The sequence below is a fragment of the Equus przewalskii genome, chromosome 1, assembly GCF_037783145.1.
Source record: "Equus przewalskii isolate Varuska chromosome 1, EquPr2, whole genome shotgun sequence".
Classification (NCBI taxonomy): Eukaryota; Metazoa; Chordata; class Mammalia; order Perissodactyla; family Equidae; genus Equus; species Equus przewalskii.
Genome location: NC_091831.1, coordinates 126,554,090 through 126,576,966, shown reverse-complemented (window position 1 = coordinate 126,576,966; position 22,877 = coordinate 126,554,090). Strand labels below are relative to the sequence as shown.

General features: G+C 50.0%; 1 protein-coding gene across 14 annotated transcripts in view; it reads right to left on the bottom strand.

The window, feature by feature from the left end:
* The window catches only part of MEGF11 (multiple EGF like domains 11), a 336,904-nt gene that overhangs the window by 276,940 nt on the left and 37,087 nt on the right, over window positions 1-22,877 (bottom strand). Inside the window, exon 1 of one of the 14 annotated variants that reach the window (XM_070576573.1) lies at window positions 20,558-20,746. The exons of 12 other annotated variants lie outside the window; for them this stretch is intronic. The gene's annotated coding sequence lies outside the window, so the exon portion shown is untranslated. Of the gene's footprint in view, window positions 1-20,557; window positions 20,747-22,877 lie in introns of those variants that run through there. One more of the 14 variants, XM_070576497.1, reaches the window with a different exon arrangement.

Genomic DNA, 22,877 nt, shown 5'->3' with positions numbered 1-22,877 from the left:
CCTGAGGACCCCCAGCCAGCAGCAAACCTAAGCCTCCTGGTATCAATGTCGATTCCATAACATTTGGATAACTGAGCTGTGGTTGTGTAAGAGATTGCCCTTGCTCTTCAGAAATGCACACTGAAACAGTTAGGGGTAAAGGAGTGTCACGTCTGCACCCAACGATCAAACAGTTCAGATACACACACACAGGGCAGTGTTCTCAGCCTCAGCACCTCGGACATCTTTGGCTGGATAATTCTGTTGCGGGGGTCGGGGAGACCACCGTCCTGTGCATCGTAGGATGTTTAGCAGCATCCCTGGCCTCTACCCATTAGATGCCAGTAGCACCCATCCCCCACTTAAATGTGACAAGAAAATTGTCTCCAGACATTGCCAAATGGGAGCAAAATTGATTCCTGTTGAGATCCAGAGAGAAAGAAAATGTGGTAAAATGTTAACCTTAATTTTTTAACTTTCCTATGAATCTGAAATAATTTCCAATTAAAAAGCTTTAAAAAATAAAATTCTACAAGCACGAAAAAAATCTATTTAAAAAGAAAAAAAAAGAAAGGAAGAAAGAGAAAGACCTTGCCCAGTTACCAGCTCTCTATCTCCACCCCAAAAGACCTAAGTCGCTTTGCTTGCAGGTCAGGGATCCCACAGCCAGGATCACGCCGAACGTGTCCAAACACGCGCACGCAGTGAAGGCTCCTGTCGGCGAGGAGGATGCGGGAAGCCCACTCTGCAGTTGGAGCCCAAGGCTGGGAGTGAGGGCCGGAGAGTCCATCGCTGGCTCATCACCCCGGGGACCTACCCCTCTGGCCCTCAGCACAGACGGGCGCTGGGCTTCTCCCAGCCTCCGCAGAGCCGGGCGGACTCCCTCCCATGTGGACTCGCTCGCAGAAAATCGAAAGGGAACCGCACGTGCGTTTTTTCTTTACCCTCCTTTCCCAAGGTGGGTTGCCGGGCTGGGCAAAGTTGCCTTCCCGAAGTTTCCGAGTCAGCAGATTTTGCCTCCTGCCTGCGCCTTACAATCTGTGACTATTCTGAGTCAAACTGGCTGGCTGCCATTAGGAGCCAATTGGTTATCCAAGGAAAAAAAACACCCAAACTTTTAAATAAATAAATAAATAAACAAAAAACAAATAAGACAAGGAAGGCGGCCAGGGAGGAGGAATGAGGAGGAGGAAAAGTAAATTGCACAAATGCAAATTAGAATTATTTAAAAATTAAAAGTTACTTTAAATTATTTAACCTAATTACCACTCCACTCTCCCGGGGAGACAGTTGCTTGTGTTCTGTTGAGCGGAGAGGATTAAGCAGGTTCTCTGCACCGAGGACGGGAGGCAGGAGAATCAAAGTTTCAGTGCACCTCTGTGGGTTGGGGGGGTTGGGGGGAGGTGCTGGGAGACAGGTGGGCAGTGGCACAGATGACAGCAAGGGGGCAAGTATCAGAAACATAATTAATGTGGGTATCGCATTTCATGGTTTACAAAGAACCTCATTTTTATTTAATCCTCACAGCCACCCAAGGGCCCTGCATTGCTACTCCCGTATACACATGGAGATGCCAAGGCTGGGAGGGTTAGGCTCAAGGTCGCAAAGCTAACAAGCCCTGCCCTGGGGCCCTTTGCCCTCCCTGCTCTGTGGACCAGCCTCAGGAGGACAGTGAGGGGGGACAGCAGCAGCAGGGGCCGCTGGACTCAGACAGACACGGGTCTGATCCTGCCTCTGCTGCTTCCCCGGTGGGTGATCTTGGGAAAGACGCCTTACCTCTCTGAGCCTATTTCCTGACCTCACAGGACTGTTGAGAGGGGCGCAGGAGTCCGTGTGTCCAAGGCACCTGAGACTTAGCAGGTGCTCAGTGACAGGGCCTTCATAGCTCCAAGGGGCACCTGCGGAAGGCAAGGGGCCTTCCGTCTGCCTCCGTTCTAAAGGTATCCTATACAGACCTGGTAGGCCCATAGTTCTCAACCAGCCTGCACACTAAGCCTCGGGAAGATTCTAAAATTCCCGAAGCCCACGTGGGCCCTCAGAGCAATCAAATCAGAACCTCAGTGTGTTACAGGCTCTCTGGTGACTCCAGTGTGCAGTCGCGGTCAAGGGCCTTCATGCTAATCTGTCTCCGTTTCGGATATAACATGAAGACGTGGATTATTCTGCAGCTGGAAAGACTCAGGGTAAACGCTAAGTGGAGCTTTTCTAAAGGACTCTAGAAGGCAGATCCAAGGGAAGATGTAGAATGTCCCTATATGGGGATCGGTAAGAGCAGAAATGAGCCCTTTGTGACTGAAGGAGGAAGCAAGAAGAGGCTGGGGGCCCTCCAGAGGCCCTCCCCCGATGCGTATGAACGGGACCAAGCAAGGTCCCTGGTAAGGAGAGTGGGCAAGAAGTGAGGACAGAGGGGTTGTGGGTGACCAGGAGATAGCACCCTTCAAAATGCCAGACCTGTCAGAGATCCTTGCCCACATGAGACTCCCAGAGGGACACTCCAGATGACCTGGCAGCCCCAGCACCACTCTTAACCTCAGGACGTGCACATCATCCCGGGAGTGAGTCCATTCACCCACCCCATACGGCACACTGCGATTCACAATACACCCTACACAGTGCCAGGCCCTGGGCACCAGAGCTTCAATTTCCTTTCTATTAATCTGGGAAGGGTCTAATTTGCAGGTCATTTGCATAAATTTGCTTGTTTCGATTCAAGAAAGACCCCAACTCCAAGCAGGTGAGATAAAATAAATTGGCTTATTTATTGTCCCTCCTGCTGCCATTGTATTCCAACCTATCATCGGGATTTTAACACGCTGCAGCCTGGGGAGGACCTGCTGGGCGGATGACACAGCCTGGCTACACTTCCAGGGAGAGAGAAAAAGTAGTTTTCTCCCCCCAGATGAGGCCAGGGGTAAGACGGAGGGCTGCCTCTGAAGGAGGATCAAAGCAGTTTCACTGTTTTAACTGCACCCCCCAGAGCATAAACCCGAGTTGGCTGTCCACAGTCCTGTCTGAGCCCAGGCTGGAGGAAGGCCCGCTCTTCCGAATGGTCATTTCATTTACTACAGACACACTGTCAAGGCCAAAGCACAAAGGATGCAGCTGACTTTTAAGGTCCCTTCCTGCCTCTCAGCTCGTACACAGGGGTTTCAATTGAGGCTTTGCATCACAGAGTTGAGTGGAAAAATCCATTATCTTGACAGCCGCACCAGAATTCCTCTTAGGGAGGGAATGTCTCTCGGGGAAGAAAAGCCTTTGATATGCTGCTTGTGGGACCTGGACCCTGAGGGTCCGAGGGCACTGAAGTCAGGCAATCACAGAGGGGGCAACACGGAGATGACACCACAGAGATGGTTCCGGAGAAAGGGCACCATGGGGAGGATGCCACGGAGAGGATGCCACGGAGAGGGTGCCACAGGGAGGGTGGTCGTCTGCTGTACTCCTTCAAGCACAGAGAAAGGCAAGATGGGATGAGACCTCGGGCTGATGAGGGGTGGGGGACAGTGAGAGTGCCCGATGTCCACGTGGCTTCAGACTGAGACAGCAACCCCGTTCAGATGAGCCCCCTACCACTGTGAACTCCCAGAAGCCTTGAGGAGAGCAGGAGAGTGGCATTAGAGTGTGTCTTATCTAGACCTCGGGGACCTGGGAGACCCCAGCTGATGCCTGGGTTACACTCCTGATAAGAAGCCCTACTAAACGGTAGCTCAGAGATGTTGAGGGCTTATTCTGGAAAAGGCAGAATGCTAAAATCTTCCTAACAATCCTAGGATAGAGGCTTTATAATTATCCCAATTCACTGAGGAGAAAACTGAGGTTCAGAAAGCCTGCGTGATTTGCCCCAGGTCACATGGTGGAAGGTAACAGAGCTCGTATTTGCCCTCCGCCTGTGGGGCTCTTCACCACCACGTTACTCCGGGTAAGCCTCTCAGCTGTCCTGCAAAGCGGGGACGATCCACGGTGTCAGTGACAAGAAGGACAAGTTCCAGTGACCCTGAGAGACTCACCTCAGATCACTGGCTGGCAGGCAAAATCCTCTGATTCTGTGGGTCCTTTTCACTGTACCGCCCTGCCTTTTTAAATATTACAAATATCACACGAGTCTGTGATTTGGTGCTAGCTATTCATTTGTCAAAATGGTCTTTGGAGGTGGCGTGATGGAGAAACGGCATGGGCTTTGGTTCAGGGAGACCTGAGTTCTGCTCCCAGCTCTGATCCTTCCTAGCTGTGTCTCCCATGGGACAAGTTCTTGAATCTCCCTGACCCTCAGTTTCCTCATCTGAAAAATGGGAGAACACCTCCTGTCCATTGACCTCAGAGGATGAGGAGCATGAAGGATATTGAAGTACAAAGCAGAACTCTGAGACCCACAGGAGAGAAACAGGCGAGTTTAGATGAGGAGAAAGAAGTAAGGGAAAGACTGGGGCGTGACATCCCTCACCCACCAGGCTCACTGGAATATTTCCAAGCTCTCTCAGTGGGCCGCCCCTAGCCTACCCCCACCTCCGGGTAGCAGTGTTTCTCGTAAGAAGGCCATTTTCCATTTCTCTGAGTGACCATGATCCTGGTCTCTCTCCCCTTCTAGCAGGAAAGCACTGTGCTACATCATGGTGCAGAACCCAGCCCCCACCCTGCGTCCCAGGAGCTACCGCAGGCAGGAGACCATTCACAGTCGTCTGCCTTCAAAGGATGCTGGGAACTTCTGTTTGTTTTCTCTTCTGCTTCTTGATCCACAGAAAGACCCAAAGGCTGTGAAACTCTGCTTCTGGAAACAATTAAATGGCTCACAGCCTCCTTCACCTGGAAAGGAGTTGGCTTTGGAAATAAACATCCCTGTTTTTCACATCCTGATGAAAGCACAGTAGCGAGTCAGTCAGCACCACCACCAACTGGGCCCGTTTCACAGAGGAGACAGCCTTGCCTTCCAGAGATGCCAGTCTGATGGGGAGACACAGCCCCTGCCTCCGGGGAGCTCCCTGTCTGAGGGGGGAGACACAGCCCCTGCACAGGCAGCTCCCTGTCTGACAGGGGAGACACAGCCCCTGCCTCTAGGCAGCTCCCTGTCTGATGGGGGAGATGCATCTCCAGCCCTAGGAGAGCACCTGCCAGACAGGAAGACCCAGTCCTTGCCCTGAAATAGCTACCGACCTGATGTGGGAGCCTCAGTCCCCAGCCCCGCTTTGGAGGGGGTCCCCAATCTGAGGGGGGTTCCTATCCATGAAGATAGTGCAATCCAGGGATCCTTGCAGTACCTGGGCCAAACCAGAACTACAGAGGGAGAGGGCTGAGTTTTTTAGAAAGAAGTAGAAAGAGAGTGAAAGAGACAGAGGGGATGATGAGCGAGCTCCTCACCGAATTGTAACTCAGCTTTCCCAGAGGCAGGCGTGGCCCCTGAGCTCCCTCTGTGGCCTTCCTGCTCTGTTCTTCAAACTGGCATGAGGACCTTTGTCCCACCAAACGAGCTGATTCACCGGGGAACATGCGGTCACTTGAGTGGGCATGTGTCAGTGTTAATCTGAAAAAGAAAACAGTGCTCCCGTGCTAGAATGCCACCGGTGATACACACACGTGTATGTGCATGCACACGTGCGCACACATGCCTGCCGAGGGACACCGTGGAAGTCAAGGGGTTGGGATACTTGAGAATGGCAGGTGCCACCTCAGTCCCGAATGTGGGAGGAGCACGACCAGTGGCGCTCTTCACTTCTCCCCAAGCCCTCACACATTCCCATCGACCAGGGCCTCATGCTCCGTGAGGACCTCGCCTGTGCCTGCCCGCCATTTCCCCGACCCCTTATCACAGTGTGCCCTTCCCAGAGCCCCAGAGTCCCTTTCCCGTTTAATATGCCCCTCCCCTCCCCTGTCTGCTCTGGGAACCGTCCTCGGTGATGGGAGCTGCTGTTATGGCGACTCTTGGAAGCGCACCCCCCCCCCCGCAGTGGGTAACGACTGACTAGGATCATGGCATAAAAGCCCAGCTCCCTTCTTCAAGACAGAGGCTCTGCAGAGCTTCCACTGCAGAGCTCCCCGCAGGGTCAGGCTGAACTAGACTTCACGGGAAACATCATGGCTCACTCCCCTCTCCCAGGGGCACTCAGTGCATCCCCTGCTCCCAGATCCCTGTCTCGAGCTCTGCTGCTCAGGAACCGGCTCTAAGACACCAGGACACAAAACGTAGAGTCAGAACACCTGGGTTGAACCCTACCTTCTTAACCTGCCAGCTGTGAAACATAAGCCAATTTACTTAACCTCTCCAAGCCTCAGTTTCCTCATCTTTAAAATGGGAGTGATAATAATAATGAGGCACGAGAAAATCAAATGAAATCACATATGTGAAAGTAGTTTGTTCCTGCTGAAAAGCCCACGGTCAAGACTGCGATGTGATGACCATGCGAGCACTTGTGCAGCGCTGGCCTTAAGGGATGGCAGGGGGTAGAAATCCACCCACACCAGCCCTCCCTCCAGGGCCAGGAAATACCTGCAGCCCTCTGGCTTCCCATGAGTCAGCACCAAGGCAATAGTGAGGACATCCCGGAACACCCCAACCGTCCCTGGATCATCGGAATGAACCAAACAATCCTCAGGTCAGTGTAAGTCCTTAGATGCATTTCTGTTTTCAGATCAGTATCATGTGTGAACACACTGTCAGCAGAGAAAGGTAGGACCTGTGCTAGAAACCCTGCTTCATCATTTCATGAAGACTTTAGGTACTTTGGGCTACGGTAAAGTCTGTCCTTTCACTCCAAAGCCACTGGGATGCTCGATGTTGCGACCACATCCTCCGCCAGCTGCCCGTGGTCCAGACTGAAGCCGATTCACTTGTGTTCATATGTCTGCCCCTATGCTGCGCTCAGGGACTCCCCTAGTCCTTTCAATGATTCTCCACTTCATTCATTCGTTCATGCAACAAAAATCTAAGTGCCTGCTGTGTGCCAGGCACGGTGTTAAGCACAAGAGGTACAATATTAAGCAAAGTAGGTACAGACCCTAAACTCCTGGAGCTGACCGACCTCTAGGAGGGAGATACCAGTAAAATAGTCACGTAAGTGTACAAGTACTGACTACAATATATTAGCCTGCTCGGGCTGCCAGAACAAACACCGCACACTGGGGGCTTAAACGACAGAAATGTATTCCTCACAGTTCAGGAGGCTGGAAGCTCCGGATCAAGGTGCTGGCTGGGCTGGTTTCTTCTGAGGCCCCTCTCCTCGGCTTGCAGAGGGCCACCGTCTCCCCGTGTCCTCACATGCCTTCCTCCATGTCCTAATCTCTTCTTTATAAGGACACCAGTCACATTGGGTTAGGCCACCCATATGACCTCGTTTTACCTTAATCACCTCTTTAAAGGCTCTGTCTCCAAATACGGTCACGTTCTGAGGTCTGGGGGTTAGGGCTTCAATATATGGATTTGGGGGGCACATAATTCAGCTCATAACAATATTCTAAGAAATAAACGTTCAGGGGCACATAACAATGAGAGCAGAGAACAGGGACCCTACTTATCTGGGGGACCCTTAAAGGCCTCGCTGAGGAAGTGACATTTGAGTTGAGTCTTAGCCTGGACTCCCCAAAGGCAGAGCCGAGACAAAGGCATGGGGGCAGGTAGTTTATCTGGAGGTGACCCCAGAGGGCAGGAAAGAGTCACGAGAGGAGTTAAACAGAGGGCAGAGAGCCAACACAAGGACCCATTTTGAGCCGGCTAAAGCTACAGGCAACTGGGCTCATTCTGCTGGGACTCCTAAGGAGCATCTCAGAAGTGTCTGCCAGGAAACAAAATGGGGAAGCATTTATTCACCACTGTTGTCCCCACTGGCTAGGGTCGGCCACACTGGTGTTAACTCCTCTGCACTTCCACACTGGGTTCCCTTGGGGGTCTCTCAGCTCAGTGTCAGAAAATTCCAGGGACAGGAAGCAAGAGACCTGTGGAATGGGCCAAGGTAAGACCCTATCAAAGTATATCTATGCAAAGCTGATTAAAGCCGGGATGGAACTGGTCACTACAGCAGGGGCTGAAGTAAGATGTGGGGATGAGAGGGTATAAAGTGAGGCCCAAAAGGTGTTGGTACAAGCTGTGAGCTGCAGGATGAATAGGAGTTAATTGGAGACAGGTAATGGCAGGAAGAGCTTTCCAAGCAGAAAAAACAATATGTGCAAAGGCCCTGGGGCAGGAGGGAACATAGAACATTCAAAACACTAAAAGAAGGCCAGTGTAGCTGGAGTTCAGGCGGAGAACCAGTGGTGGGAGAAGAGGCTGGGAAAGCAGGCAGATGCCAAACTATACAGGCTCATATTAAGGATTTGGAACATTATCCTAAGAGGGATGGGAGTTATCAAAGGGTTTTAAGCAGGGGTAGGGAGAGACCCATAACAAATTTGTGTTTAAAAAGTTTACCTACTTGGTGGAGACAGGTTTAGGATAGAAAGAATGGCTATTTTGTGACTTTCCTGAAGTGTAGCATTCATCCCACCCACTTTCAACCAACAATTAAGGTGACTAAGACCAGAAACTATTGAACTATTGCCTGTGGCAACTGTGGATATATCCTGGTTTAAAATGGTTTCCTGGGAAAGAAACGGTTAAGCAGGGGAAGGTGGGGGGCATGCCTCCTGGGAAAGAAAGAAGATGACTGGCCCAACTCCTAGTCAACTTGCTAATGACAGATCTCTGGCAATAAACCAGCAGTGTTTGTCCTTATCTGTGGAATGCTTTTAGCAGCTGTACCTGGTTTACCTGGGTGTCAGGATTGCTTATGGTAAAAAACATGGACATCTATGAAGCTGTGGAGCGTGGATCCCTTTTGTCACAGAAGCTATGTAGCTCACTGAGTATAAGGTGGACACGTTTCAATGCCACAATAGCTCCCTTGGGTGGAAGTGATGCAGTCACGTACAGTTCTCAGAGCCCTCAGGTGTCAATCTGGGCAGAGCATGTCTGCACGTGGTGGAGAAGGACTTGGTGGGCTGCTTTAGCCGTCCCAGACCTCTCCCTGCTTCACTTCTGTGCCTGTATTCTCGAAATTATTCGTAAATCTTGATACTGGGTAAGGATCTCTCTGATTCATGAGTCTGATTCGACAATTCAATGCTTTGTGTCATCTCAGTAGGACAATATACGCAGCCTCATCTCCAGGTCCATTAAATTTTCTCTGCCTTCTGGGCCACTGTCTCTCACAGAGCTGATGTTTTTAGGTTCCAACTACATCTCTAAAGTCTCCAGAATTCCTTTGTCCTGGGCTGTGTGCGAATGGGTAGCTGAGTCACATCCTGTCAGCCCAGCAGAGCTCCTGGAAGGAGCCCTCTTGCTAATGCTCCCTGAGCCCCTCCCTTCCAGAAGGCCTCCTGGTTTCAGGAAATCTTGCCCACGGAACAAGTTACATTTACCAAGCAATAGTTAAAATAGTTTTCCAACTTTAAATTAATCGAAGACATTCATCACTACCAGTCGGGAGCTTCTGATCAGTGTGAAACTTCCCACCATGTGGACTTGACAGCATTTCAGATAAAAGCAGAGAAAAGGGTCTGTTAAGATGGATAAATGTTCAATGGGAGGAAGAAGGGAGATGCTTTTTGAAATTTTGGAGATACGTCTTAAAGGGACCCCAGGTTGGAAATGACAGCCACATATCCCTTTATTCTCATTCACTTTGCTCCTTATCTGCTGTCTCTGACCCTTCGTAAAGATCTTCAGTTTTCCCCCAGTTGATTTGCTCCCAGCTTCCTAATTCCCCACCCACGTGATCTTGATGTCATCAGCAAGCCTGGAGCGCACCATGAATATTGACTTTCAAGTCACATGTAAAAATGTTCACTAACCATGTCCAGTGGGAGTACCCCATGCGGTGTGACTCTGAACCCACCCACGGGCGCTTTTCTCTCCACCTGGATGTCTTGCCAAAGGCTGTGGGCCCCAGCAACCCTCTCCTATTTGTATTACTTTACCTAAAAGGAGAAAAATAATTATTAAATACTTAGTGTGCATTGATTATTTTACATAAATTTACATATATTAGAATGGAGTTCAAAACGCTTCATAAAGAGCAGTGGACAATTAAAAAGATGTAGATGCTGCTGCTGAAAATACTCCCCCTTCATTTACCCTCCTCACTATTCCTGCCTTCCTCCCACCCCCTGCCCTCTTGCCTGCGTGTTTCTCTGGCCTCCACCTCCCTCAGACCTCCACTCTGTTGCTGTCTGCTTCAGACCTCTGGCTTGCTCTCCGTCCAGTCTTCTGGTGTTTCTGAGGGCCCTTGTATACTCACTGTCCATCAGCTGGGCCTGGACCCTGCTCCCCAGGCCAGTCTCAGAGGCTCCCACATCCAGACCTGGTTCCTGAGCCCACAGCCCAGCTCAAAGCCCAGGCCGCTACTTACGTGGGTAATTACGTAGTTGAGATATACCAACAATATAAAAATGTCCCTTGAGTGTTATATAATGTAGTCCAAACTAGAAAAATCTAAACACCTACCAGGAGGGTTTTGGGAAAACAAATTATAGTATATGTACATGATGGTCTAATATGCAGCCATTAAAAATTACAGTGTCCGGAAATTTTTAGTAATATGGGGAAATTCTCAAGCTATAAGATCAAGTACAAAGGCAGGCCTCAAAATCTATATAAAGTATAATCTCTCTAAAGAAGATACAAATGGCCAATGGGCACATGAAAAGATGCTCTGCATCATTAATCATCAGGGAAACGCAAATCAAAACCACAATGAGATGTCACCTCACACCTGTTAGAATGGCCATTCTCACAAAGACAAGAAATAACAAGTGTTGGCGAGGATGTGGAGAAAAGGAAACCCTTGTGCACTGTTGGTGACAATGAAAATTGGTGCAGCCACTTTGGAGGTTCCCCAGCAAGTTAAAAATAGAACTACCATGTGATCCAGCAATTCCATCACTTCTAGGTATTTATTCGAAGGAAATGAAAACACCAACTCAAAAAGATATCTGCACCCCTGTGTTCATGGCAGCATTATTCGCAACAATCAAGATATGGAAACAAGAGTCCACCAACAGATGAATGGATAAACAAGATGTGGTATGTAGATGCAATGGAATATTATTCAGCCATAAAAAAGAAGGAAGTCGTGCCATTTGTGACAATGTGGGTGGACCTTGAGGGCATTATGCTAAGTGAAATAAGTCAGACAGAGAAAGACAAATACTGCATGATCTCACTTATATGCAGAATCTAAAAACAACAAAACCAAACTCATAGATGCAGAGAACAGATTTGTGGTTGCCAGAGGTGGGGGGTCGGGGGAGAGGGGTGAGTAAAATAGGTAAAGATGGTTAAAAGGTATAACAAACTTCCAGTTATAAGATAAATAAGTCCTTGAGATGTAATGCAGCCTGGAGACCATAGTTAACAATTCCAGACTGTATATTTGAAAGTTGCTAAGAGAGTAGGTGTTTTTTTTTTCTTAAAGATTGGCACCTGAGCTAACATCTATTGCCAATCTTCTTTTTTCTTCTTCTTCTTCTTCTTCTTCTTCTCCCCAAAGCCCCAGTACATAGCTGCATATTCTAGTCGTGAGTGCCTCTGGCTCTGCCATGTGGGATGCCGCCTCAGTGTGGCCTGATGAGTGATGCCATGTCCGCGCTCAGGATCCGAAACCACAAAACCCTGGGCTGCAGAAGTGGAACTCGTGAACTTAACCATCCGGCCACGGGGCTGGCCCAGAAAGCAGATCTTAAAAGCTCTCATCACAAGAAAAAATAATTGTAACTATGTCTGGTGATGGATGTTAACTAAACCTTTTGTGGTAATCATTTCACAATATATACATATTTCAAATCATTATGTTGTACACCTAAAATTAATAGAATGTTATATGTCAACCATATCGCACTTAAAAAAAAAAGAGAAAACCAGATCAGAAGACACTCTTCAGCTAGGATGTAGGAAACATGCACTCTGACTCACAGGCTGAGTTTTCCAAGACAATCTTAATCTCCAAATATATAGTCAATGGTGGGAAGAAAAAAAACAACCATGATTCCAGAATGAAAATTGCTCCTCTGATCACTGGCTTTGAGCGTATAAATTTTGTTCATAAAAGTACCCGCTATGGGTGGGGTTCTAGGAGACACATCACATCTCACATCACTTCCTGAAAAATAAGTGTAATCTCGACTATGAATGAACATGCACGAGAAAAAAGCCTGGAAGGAAACAGAGCAAAACGTTACTAGAGGCTTTCTCTGCCTTCATTCACCAATTCAGCAAGTATTCGTCAATGCTCCTTACGCACCCGGCAGTGAGCAAGGCTCTGATTTATGGGATCATGGATGACTTTGGTTTTCTATTTTATACATTTCTGGGTTTTTTCTGGTTTTCTACAAAGAACAAATTTTGCTTCTACATTTACAAAAATAAAGCAGAACCAAACAGTATTTTTCTTATGAAAGCTTATACTGTAAATCCAAAGACTGTTTTGAAAATCTGAATTGTGCTTGCTTATGACATTGTTTTATCCTTGTAAAAGTCTCAAGGGGATAATGGAGTATTATTTCTTCTGGAGAAATGGGAGTGCTTTTCCTGAGAAGTTACTCTCCCTAGGAATTCAGGCATCTTACCTCTTGTCATCAGTTACCCTCCCTACCCTGAGTTCCAGAGCCCCTGGAACATTAGTAACTGAGCCCAAATTAGCCAGCAAAGTGCCTGTGACACAGCAGCCAATTCTCATCCCCACTGGCACCCAGACACAAGAAAGGATTATGACTCCGACAGGAAGGAGCGAGGTTAGACAGAAGCCAGAACTTCCCTTTCAGCATGAAGTGGGGCGGCTCCTTTCTCCAGGGGGGTCAGGAGCGGGCTGGCAAAGAGCAAGGCCACTTGGAGCCTCCCTCCAGTGCCATGACCCCAGTGTGCCCCTACGGAGTCCTGGGCAGGGTCATGTCCCTGGGGATAACGGCCGCTCAGAGCCAAAGCACCCTCAACCTCCCCACCGTCAAACAGCAGTGTCCAGACACCAACCCGAGGCTGCTGGCTGGGCTGTCCCCTTGTGCACACCTCATCTGGGAGGGGGCTGTGGCCAGGACCAGATGGCCACTCAGGGTCAGAAGAAGGGTCTTTGAAGGGGCAGCACCTGATGCTCGATGACAGGCCCAGACAGAAGCCCTCACGCCTTGCGTAACCCGCACTCATAACTCCTTGGGCCCCAGTGAGGTCCACACTTCCCACTGACCCCACCCCAGCCCGGGTCCACCCATCCCCCATGACCCCTTCTTCCTCCAGGCCTCAGCTGCAGTAACACAGCCCCCCTTCCTCCCTTCTCTCTCCCTGCTCCCTCCTCTGCCTCCAGGCTGAATGTGGGGCTAGAGAGGCTGTTCCAGGCTCAGGAGGGAGCCCCACCCCGCAGCTGCTATCAGAATGGGGTTGGGGGAGAGGATGGACCCGGAGAGGGAAGGAGACCCCAGAAGGAAAAACGGCGGGAGAAGGCACAGAGGGCACAGGGTGCCGAGGCCAAGCAGAGCCGTGCAAGAGCGCTGACAGGACAGAGGGCGGTGTGAGGAGCTGTGAAAGCTGTGGGGAAGCTCTGCCAGAAGAATCAATGTCACCCTCGACGTCCGCGAACACCCCTGCCCAGACACCGCTTTCCAAATGATGCCTTTAACACCCTGAACTGTTTCCTGAGCTTAAACCTGCATCCAGACCTGGCCGTTATCCCAGTGTGGGTAGAGGCTTTCCTCAGCATCCAGAAGGAGATGGCAGATGGGGCGGAGCCATTGTGAGTGCTGAGACCTAATGCACGTGCAAGCACACGTGTGCACATACACACATCACAGACACACACCACACAAGCACACATGCACATATGCAGCACACACATTCACACTCGCCACATACATACACAAATACCATACATGTGCACACACCACACACATACACATGCCCTCAACACAGTCAGCAGCCATTAGAGCAATCAACGCCCAGTGCCAGCTTGGCAGCCCATGTGGACCCCTGTGTATTTACAATGACACATTTAGAGGCCATGAAGAGCAATCACGCCCGCAGTGAGTGGGCAGAACGGCCCTCCTCACTAAGGTCAAGTCCTATTCTGCTCTGTAGGGGGAGCGCCCCCACCCCTTCAGAGGGGAGGGCACGCCGCAGCCGGCCGCAAGCTGCTCCCCTATCTCCCAGCACCTAACGGCAGCCCTGACCGCTGCCTCCCTATAGCCTGCCCACCACGCCCACCCGGCCACCCCGCCGTCTCCCTTCCCTCAGTGTCTCTGAGCAGCAACACCCCCGGTCCCCAACTTCCCACCCAACGCAGATCTGAGGAGCTCCTTCCCTTTCTGGAAGCTTCCCTTCGTGCCTATGGTTGGTTTCCTTCAGGACTGACTGCCAGGCAGGGCTGTGCCCCCCTCTGCTGGAGCTCTGGTCCCTAAGGGGAGGTGAGTGTCCTGTCAGGGAGACGGCCAGGCCTTGCTGGCAATGAAGCGGACATATGAAGAGCGCGTGTGACAGTGACAGAGAAAGACACCACCCTCTTTCAGGCTTGCCAGGGGCCTAAAGGAACTGACCTGAGGCATCTGGCCACGTGAGACAGCCGCTATCCCCCACCCAGCCCACACCCTCTCCTGCCTGGAGAAAGCCCCATTCTCAGGTCACTCCACAGCAAGGGCCTCAGGGAGCCTTAGCTCCCAAACCTCAGCCCAGTTCCCGCAGGCCTCAGCCCCTGCCTCTCTGGCCGCGGCCGCAACCCCAAAGTGCCTTCTGCAATTCCACCCGCCTGAGCCTGCGCAGCCCCCTCCCCACGCGGGGCAGCCGCCAAGACCTTCATGAGATCAGAGCATCAATCTGTTGGTTCGGAAGACCAGCCTCACCTGCAGGGGCCGGGCAGTTATTTATGGGGCGTGGTAAATCCTCCGCAGCACAGGGGAAAGTGACTTTGAATTGCACCTACCACTCTGTCTGGTTTCTCAGGAGGCAGAGTTTTGTTCTTTCATTCGGAACTGGCACTGGGGAGCGGGTGGGGCTCTCAGGCGTTCAGGGCAGACTCTGGGGTCCCATGCAGGAGCTAGCACACAGGCCTGGGTTGTCCTGCACCTAAACTGTGAGAATGCGAGGGGTGACCTCTCAGACCCCTCCTGTGCCACAACTTGCCTGTTTACGAGAAGGCTATGGTCCCAAGGGGAACTCTGACCCCAGAGGGAAACTGAGTCAGGCAGTCCCAGCTCTGACCCAAAGCACCTCTGCTCCTTCCTCCTCGCCCCACCCAAGTTAACCAAAACATAGCTCTTCAGAGGTTAGAAACACTTACCCAGATTAATAGGATAAAGAGACCAAACAAGCAGGGCAACGACGCATGATGCCTAACCGGAGCTTGGTTTGGGGGAAAAAAACAGCTATAAGAGACATTTGGGGGACAACAGAGAAAGCTTTAATATGGGCCAGGTATTAGAAGATATTAGGAAAGTATCAATTTTGTTAGTTATGATAATATTTTTGGAATCATGTAGGAAAGTGTGTTTAATTTTTGGAGATGTCTGCTACCATGGTTAGGAGTAAATATCATGATATTGTAATTTACTTCAAAGCGGTTCTATAAAAAAGATACTAGATGAAGCAAATTTAGGAAAATGTTAACAACTGTCGAATGTTGGTGGTGGTATATGGATTTTTATTGTACCATTCTTTCCACTTTTCTACGCCTTGGAAAATTCTCATAATAAAAAGTTAAAACAAAAGCGAACAAATCAAAAAACACGCACTTTTAAAAGGAGGAGGAAAGAGGCACAAAGAACACTTCCAGGCCTCGTGGTGCCAGTGCCAAACCCAGATTTTAGCTGCTGAGTGACTTCCAGGAAACACGGCATGTGCACTGAAGTCAGAGAGCCTGGGCTCAGGGCCAGCCCAGCCCCTCCTGTCTGTCTGAATGTATGTTCTTTGAGCCTCAGGTTTCTCTTATTTGTAAAGCAAGAATAATGAAACCATCTTCACCAAGTCGTGAGAACTCAATGAACTTCTACATGTAGAAGCACATAATGCTCCGTGCGGCCTCAATAAATGTTCATTCTTGTCCTTTCTCTGCATTTCCCCTACTTGATAAGATCAGCAGGAGGCAATGAGATACAAAATTTACAGATTTCTACTTCCAGGAAGATAAAATAAGTGCACTTTGCCCTATTCATCCTGCTAAGCACAAATAAAAGCCCCAGACACTACATAAAACAATCACAAGAAGACTGTGAAAGGGGGAAGGAAGAAGCAGACCAACGAGGGACCTCAAGACCTCACATGATCGTGACCTCCCTGGGTTTTTAAAAGATAGTTTAAATCTATTTTTGTTTGTAACTTTTTTGCTCCTATATGGTTTTGAAGACAACAGCATAAAGCAATAATTATAAATCCATGTTGATGGGCACACAATGTATAAAGCTGTAATTTGTATGACAAATAACAGCACAAAGCAGAGGGAGGGAAGGGAGCTATACAATATAACAGCAAAGTTTTTATGCTATTGACATTAAGTTGGCATTAAGTGTTATATTATAAATGAAATTATAGGGATATAAAGGGAGGTAAGGTTTCTATACTTCACTCAAACTGGGAAAGTGACGACACCAGAAAACTGTGATAAGTTATGTATAAATAATGAAACACCTAGAGCAATCCCTAAAAAGGCTTTACAATGATATACATGGAAAACACTGTAGATAAATCAACATGGATTTCCAAAAAAATTTAAGTAACCCTCAGAAGGCAGGAAAAATAAAAGAGAAATGAAAAACAGAAAGAACAAACAAAAATAAAATGGTAGACTTAAGACTTAAGATATCAATAATTACATTAAATGTAAATGGCCTAAATACACCAATTAAAAGAGAGATTGAAAAAAATCAAAAGGAGAGGAGGAGGGATTGAGATTGGCAGGGTGGTTTAAAAAAACATGTCCCAACTCGAGTGGCTAAAATAAAAAATAGTGACAACACCAAATGCTGCCAAGGATGTGGAGAAACTTTATCACTGTGTCTTGACTGTACAAATATCCTGTCAATATCTGTCAATATCCTGGCTGTGCTTTGTACTATAGTTTTGTAAGATATTACCACTGGGGGAAACTGAGTAAAACATATTATTTCTTACAACTGTATGTGAATCTACAAGTATCTCAAAATAGAAATTCAATTCAAAAAAATTTAAGGAGGCACTCACTCTCAGGGTCTTGCAAGTGCAAGGTCAGTACCTGACAGTGAGCACCTCCTTAAGTGTTGACCGTAGGTGCCTCCCTTGCCTCACTCTAGAACCAGCCCTGCCTGGGAATGATGCTTTCTCAGGCCCACTTGGAGAATTCTAGAACTAGAGGACCAAAGTTTGATCCCTAAGGGGGCCAGGAACACAATGATGTTCCACACCACCCACCTCCCAACCATTGTAGTCCAAGTGTCTTGCAACAAGCAACCTCGGTTGTATGTGGATGCCAGTAAGGAAGTATGAGTGGGGTGATCCACCACTCTTAAGGGGGAACCAAGTGCATCCAATTCTAAAGAGAGGAAAGGCTTTCAAGATCATCTGGCCTTATATCTGGAGAACTGAGGCCCAGGAGAGTCACACAGCTGCATCTCTCCCTGGGGTTCTCACCACGACTCCACGTCCAACTCTCATGAGCAGAAAGCACATCAGAATGAAAGGCAAACACGGCAGCATCTCTGCCTCCCAGGTAACAGTTCCCAGCAACAAACATCTTCAGGGCCGTTGGATCCAGGAAGAGCTGGACTTGAACCCCCAGGACAAGGGGAAGGGGCAGGTCAGAAGTGGCGAGAAAGAAGTGGCAGTCAAGGATGACTTTAGAGTACAGTTTGAGCTCTGCCACCACTTCTGACAACCTCCTGGGCACCTCCTCTCCCGCGGCCACCATCCATTCCCCTGGAGGCATTACACACGCGCTGAATTGCTCTCTTCAGAGTTTTTTTCTCTAAGACAAGGCTCTGCCATAAGAAAGGAACTCACCCTATGGAGCTGCACTCCAGGAAGTCAAGGTCTCCCAGCCAGCTGGGGCTCCCTTCTCAGGAGGAGCACACCCAGGAGGGAAGCAGGACGCCAGCCTAATCAGACCCCCTTTGTATCCCACGCCTCTAATCAGCGGCTCAGATCCTCCTGGCCTCACCTGTCTTCAGTAACCCTCAGGAGGGAAGGCTCTGCTCAGCCTCTGCTGACCTGCAGCAGCTGGCCTCATGCCCCTGCGATGAGCCCCTCTCCCGCCCTGGGGCTCCCCTGTTGGCACTGAGGTATGAGATACCCCAGCGGCCACTCAGCACCCACACACGGGCCATCCGGAAGTGTGGGAAGGTAATAGCCACAGGGAGACGGGGGCTGGGGTTACACCCTTCCCCCAGACACAGGGGTTCACACGGCCTCTCGGAAGGCAAGATGGAGCACCCACCTCAGCTCGCGCAGTGCCGGCTCCCTGACTCACCGCCTTATCTTTGCTCTCCTTCCTTCCCAGCCCCTCTTCTTGTCTCCCTCCCTCCTACTTCCCCAGGACGGCACTCCTCCCTAAGTGTCAGTAAGTTTTTACTTCAAATTCTGTTTTCTAAGGGCCAGGACTAAGATACCTCCTTTGGGGGAATTAGAAATGTCGGCCAAACAGAGAGAAGAAAGGTCTCCTTGGCTGTTATCCTTTGAGGCACGGAGCAATCTTGGGCTTTCTCTCTGCACATCTCAATCAAGCGGGGGCGGGGTGGGGGGTGCTGTGGGGATGATGGGGTAACTTTGTGTGTCTCCTTTTGTCCCTATCTGTCTCCTTGGGCATGCCCTTCTCTGTGAGCTTTATAATTAGACAAACATAAGCAGCATCTTGTTAAGTGTGTGACTCAGCCCCATTTTACAGGAAAGAAAGCAAAGCCAAGACACACTCCAGGATGGTCATCAGCAGTTTACACTGATCCAGCGTCAGCAGTTGTGTTAAGGCCACATCTCTTCTGGACTCTGCCAGGAGCCCTTTCCCATTGGCCAATGTCTCATTCTGATTGGTCAGTGCTACGATGTACTAACTGCCAAATATTTTGCCTATAACGCTGGGTAAGACACTCTTCTGACCCACATGGGATATGAGGGAGCCTCTTGGAAGCAGCTCCTCACCGTACTCTGGATATATTCAGAATGCCAGGATATGTTCCCTTCCCTATGTAACTCCCCCTGCCAGAGAAGTCATAGAAAAACACACTGACTTGTTGCCCCAAGGACCCAAATCACTAATACAGACCCCCAGCAGAGACTTAATGAAACAAAATCAGACATCCCGAGATAAGCATAGACTCAAAGAGACCATCAGAATTTCACTCAGAAGTGTTTAACTGAGCACAGTTTACTGAAAGGGACTATTTACAGAGGCATGGGCAGGATTAGGGGAACGCACCAAGAATGATAAAACACTCAGGGATTTGGGGCCGGCCCGGTGGTTAAGTTCACATTCTCTGCTTTGGCAGCCTGGCATTCACGGGTTCAGTTCCCAGGGGTGAACCTACACAGTACTCATCAATCCATGGTGGGGTAGCATCCCATATACAAAATAGAAGAAGATTGTAGATGTTAGCTCAGGGACAATCTTCCTCAAGCAAAAAGAGGAAGATTGGCAACAGATGTTCACTCAGGGCCAATCCTCCTCACCAAAAAAAAAAAAAGAAGAAGAAAAACTCAGGGATTTGGAGTGGTGGGAACACATTACCACCCCAAGTCCTGAAAGAGCAAAGTGAAGAACCAGGATGGCAGGAGGTGGTGAGAGCTGGGGCCGAGGAGGGGGAGCGATAGCTGTGGAGGGACACAGCCACTGCCAGAAAGAAGCAGGGAGGGAGTAGGGGAGAAATCCCCCACCTCTGTCTCCTCTCGCCCTCTGTCTCCCATACATGCCTCCCCTTGGCCAAACCCAACCAGGAGGCAGAAAGCAAGGGGGCCCGTGCAAAAGCAAGCTTCTCCAGGCAGAGAGGGCAGAGAAGAGCAGGCAATCTAAGAGGCACAAAGAGGCGATCAGAGACCCACAGAGACAGAGGACACCTATCACACACAGCCACTTATGCGCCAAGACCCAGAACCACAGGCCTGGCTCAGACCTGCAGGACTCAGCACCCACCTCCCCTCTCAGAGACGTCCCCTGATCCTCCTGTCCCCATCGCACAGGCATAGTGTGTCCTGGGCAGACTGCCTGCCACGGAGAGGCCAGGGGGCCTGCCCGCCCCTGCCCTAGGCCCCCCGGACAGAGAGCTGGTGAAGGAGCACTTCTTTTCCCAGCATGGCCAGACCCTCAGCCTGCAGAGCCCCAGAGCCAGGTGGGGCTGGCCCTTCACTCTGCCGGGAGCCCGGCACTCAAGGTAATTACATTTCTTTTCCTCCTCTTGGCACATTTTCCCCCAGCCATACAAGGATGCCCTTCCTCCCAGCCCCCGCAGCCAGCTTTTTGCCTGGTCTCCACCCACAAACATGGCATCTCCCTGGCCGGGGCTGTCCCCAGAGGCTTGCTGGCAGATGTTCTGAGGCAGCAGCCAGCAGAGTCCCCACAGCTAGGGACTCCCGTTGGCCCCCATGGGGAGCACCAGCAGCCAGGACTCAAGGGCTTGAGCAGGTTACCTGAAGCCGTGAACCACAGGAGGTATCCAAAGGGAGAAAGAGCCACAAGCCCCAGACAGCTGGAGGGAGGGAGGGCCAAGCTCTGCGACCGGTGTCAGCCCCTGGAGCCCTCTCCGGCTTCCTGAGCTTGCAGATCTGCTGGGGGTTTAAGGCAGAGCTGGGGAGGGCCAAGAAGCTGTGTGGTGATATCTGAAAATTGTAGCACAAAGAAGAGCAGGAAGGAAAAGTCAGGGGAGGCAACGCTTGCAAATCTCAGCACTGGAGGAGTGCTGGTGAGCACAGCTAACTCAGACCTGAAATTAAAACCCAAACTTGTGGGGTCGGCCCCATGGCCGAGTAGTTAAGTTCATGCGCTCCACTTTGGCAGCCCAGGGTTTCACTGGTTCGGATCCTGGGCGCAAACATGGCACCGCTCATCAAGCCATGTTGAGGCAGCATCCCACATGCCACAACTAGAAGGACCTGCACTAAAATATATACAACTATGTGCTGGAAGGATTTGGAGAGAAAAAGCCATTAAAAAAAGAAAGAAAAGAAAGATTGGCAACAGTTGTTAGCTCAGGTGCCAATCTTTAAAAAAAGAAAAAACCCAAACTTGCCCCCTCATCCTTTCCTGCTCTCTCTGACCCCTCCTTGTGAATAAAATAAATGAAATCATCCAACTAGATCCTTAAGATCTTAGCTCATTAAAGCTGAAAGGGACTTCAGAGATAAGGCCAACCCTTTGATTTATGGATGAAGAGACTCAGAGAGGGCAAGCAACATGTCCAAGGTCACACAGCAAGATGGTGGCAGCAACAGGGCCAAAACTCCTCAAGTCTCCAAATACTGAGTACCACCTCTGTGCTGGGGCCTCGTCTAGATGGTGGAGACACAGCAGTGAATAATACAGACAAGGAGTTAACAGTCTAGAGCAACACTGTCCAACAGAACTTTCAGCAGTGATGGAAAAGTTCTAACCTTGCTGTCCAATACAGTAGTCAATAGCCACATGTGGCTTTAGAGCCCTGGCAATCGGGCTGGTGTGACCAAAGAACAAAATTTTTGCTTCATACGTTTTGCAGCTCTGCTGTTTGGTGCATAATATTAGGATTGCTCTATCTTCACGATGGACTGGCTCTTTTATCGTTATGTAATATCCCTCTCCATCCCTGGTAATTTTCTTTGCTCTGAAGTGGACTTTGATAATAATATAGCCACTCATGCTTTCTGCTGATTCATATTTGTGTGGTACATCTTTTTCCATGCAGGAACTGAATCTTTAATTTTATTTTAGTTAATTCTAATTTAAATAACCACATGTGGCTAGTAGCCACAATATTGGACAGTGCCATTATAGAGAGCTCAGTTAATCAGTTGTCTCCACTTTGCCAGTAGCTAAGCAGACCAGCTCCTCCACCCAGGACAATACCACCAGCGACTGTCCCATGGAACTCTCAGAGGCCCCAAGGCGGCTCCCCAACCAGGGCAACCATCCCCGCCACTGTCCGAGATGGAGAAAATGGCCCCTGACCCACCCCTCTTCCTGAGACTCAGAAGCAGCTGGCAATATCCGGGGGACAGAGACTGCGCATGAGCTGCCTACTGCTGAGGGTAAAACTTTGCCTCTCTCCTTGCTTCTGGCAAGTTCTCCCTCTGCCCAGGAGGCCTGACCCCTCCCAGTTCTGGTCCTCACACTGCAGGGGGCCAGCATTCCTGGAATGTGTTCTGGGAGGTCCTGTGCAGAGGGCAAGCCCTGGTTTTCCTGGGTTGGCCTAGGCCTACTCAACAGCAGCTGGAAATGACACAGCGAAAGGAAAAGGGCGGGCCTCGGGGAGGAGAGAAATGGTGGCATGGTTAATTAAGATTACTTCTACGTGAAGCCGGCCAGGTAGAACCCACTGCTGCCACAGACTGGGGCAGAGTGGCTGCCTCTCTCCTCCGAGCTCCCGCATGCCCTCCTCCTCGCTGCAGCATCTTGTCTGCTCACTGGCCATGCCACCCCCAAGCCTGGCATCTCCTCCAAGGAGCTCATGGTGCTGTGGGCATCCTTCCTACATAGATGGCACACACAGAGGCCGCTCTTCCCTCCCAGGTAACACCGTGCCCAGGCCCAGCTCAGAGTTCATCTGAATTGAGTGTGTGGGGATGGACGATGGAGAGGGGAGGGAAGGGGAAGAGAGAAGAAAAGGACTGCCGCCTTGGGTCAGCAATGGCCCTGCCTGTCAAGGGCTGGGGAAGGCAGACGCACAGGGAATCTGGGGAAATGGTCTCCACATCCTACTTATCATTAACCTCCAGTTCGGAGTCATAAGGCTTCCCCCACACGCACAGACAAACA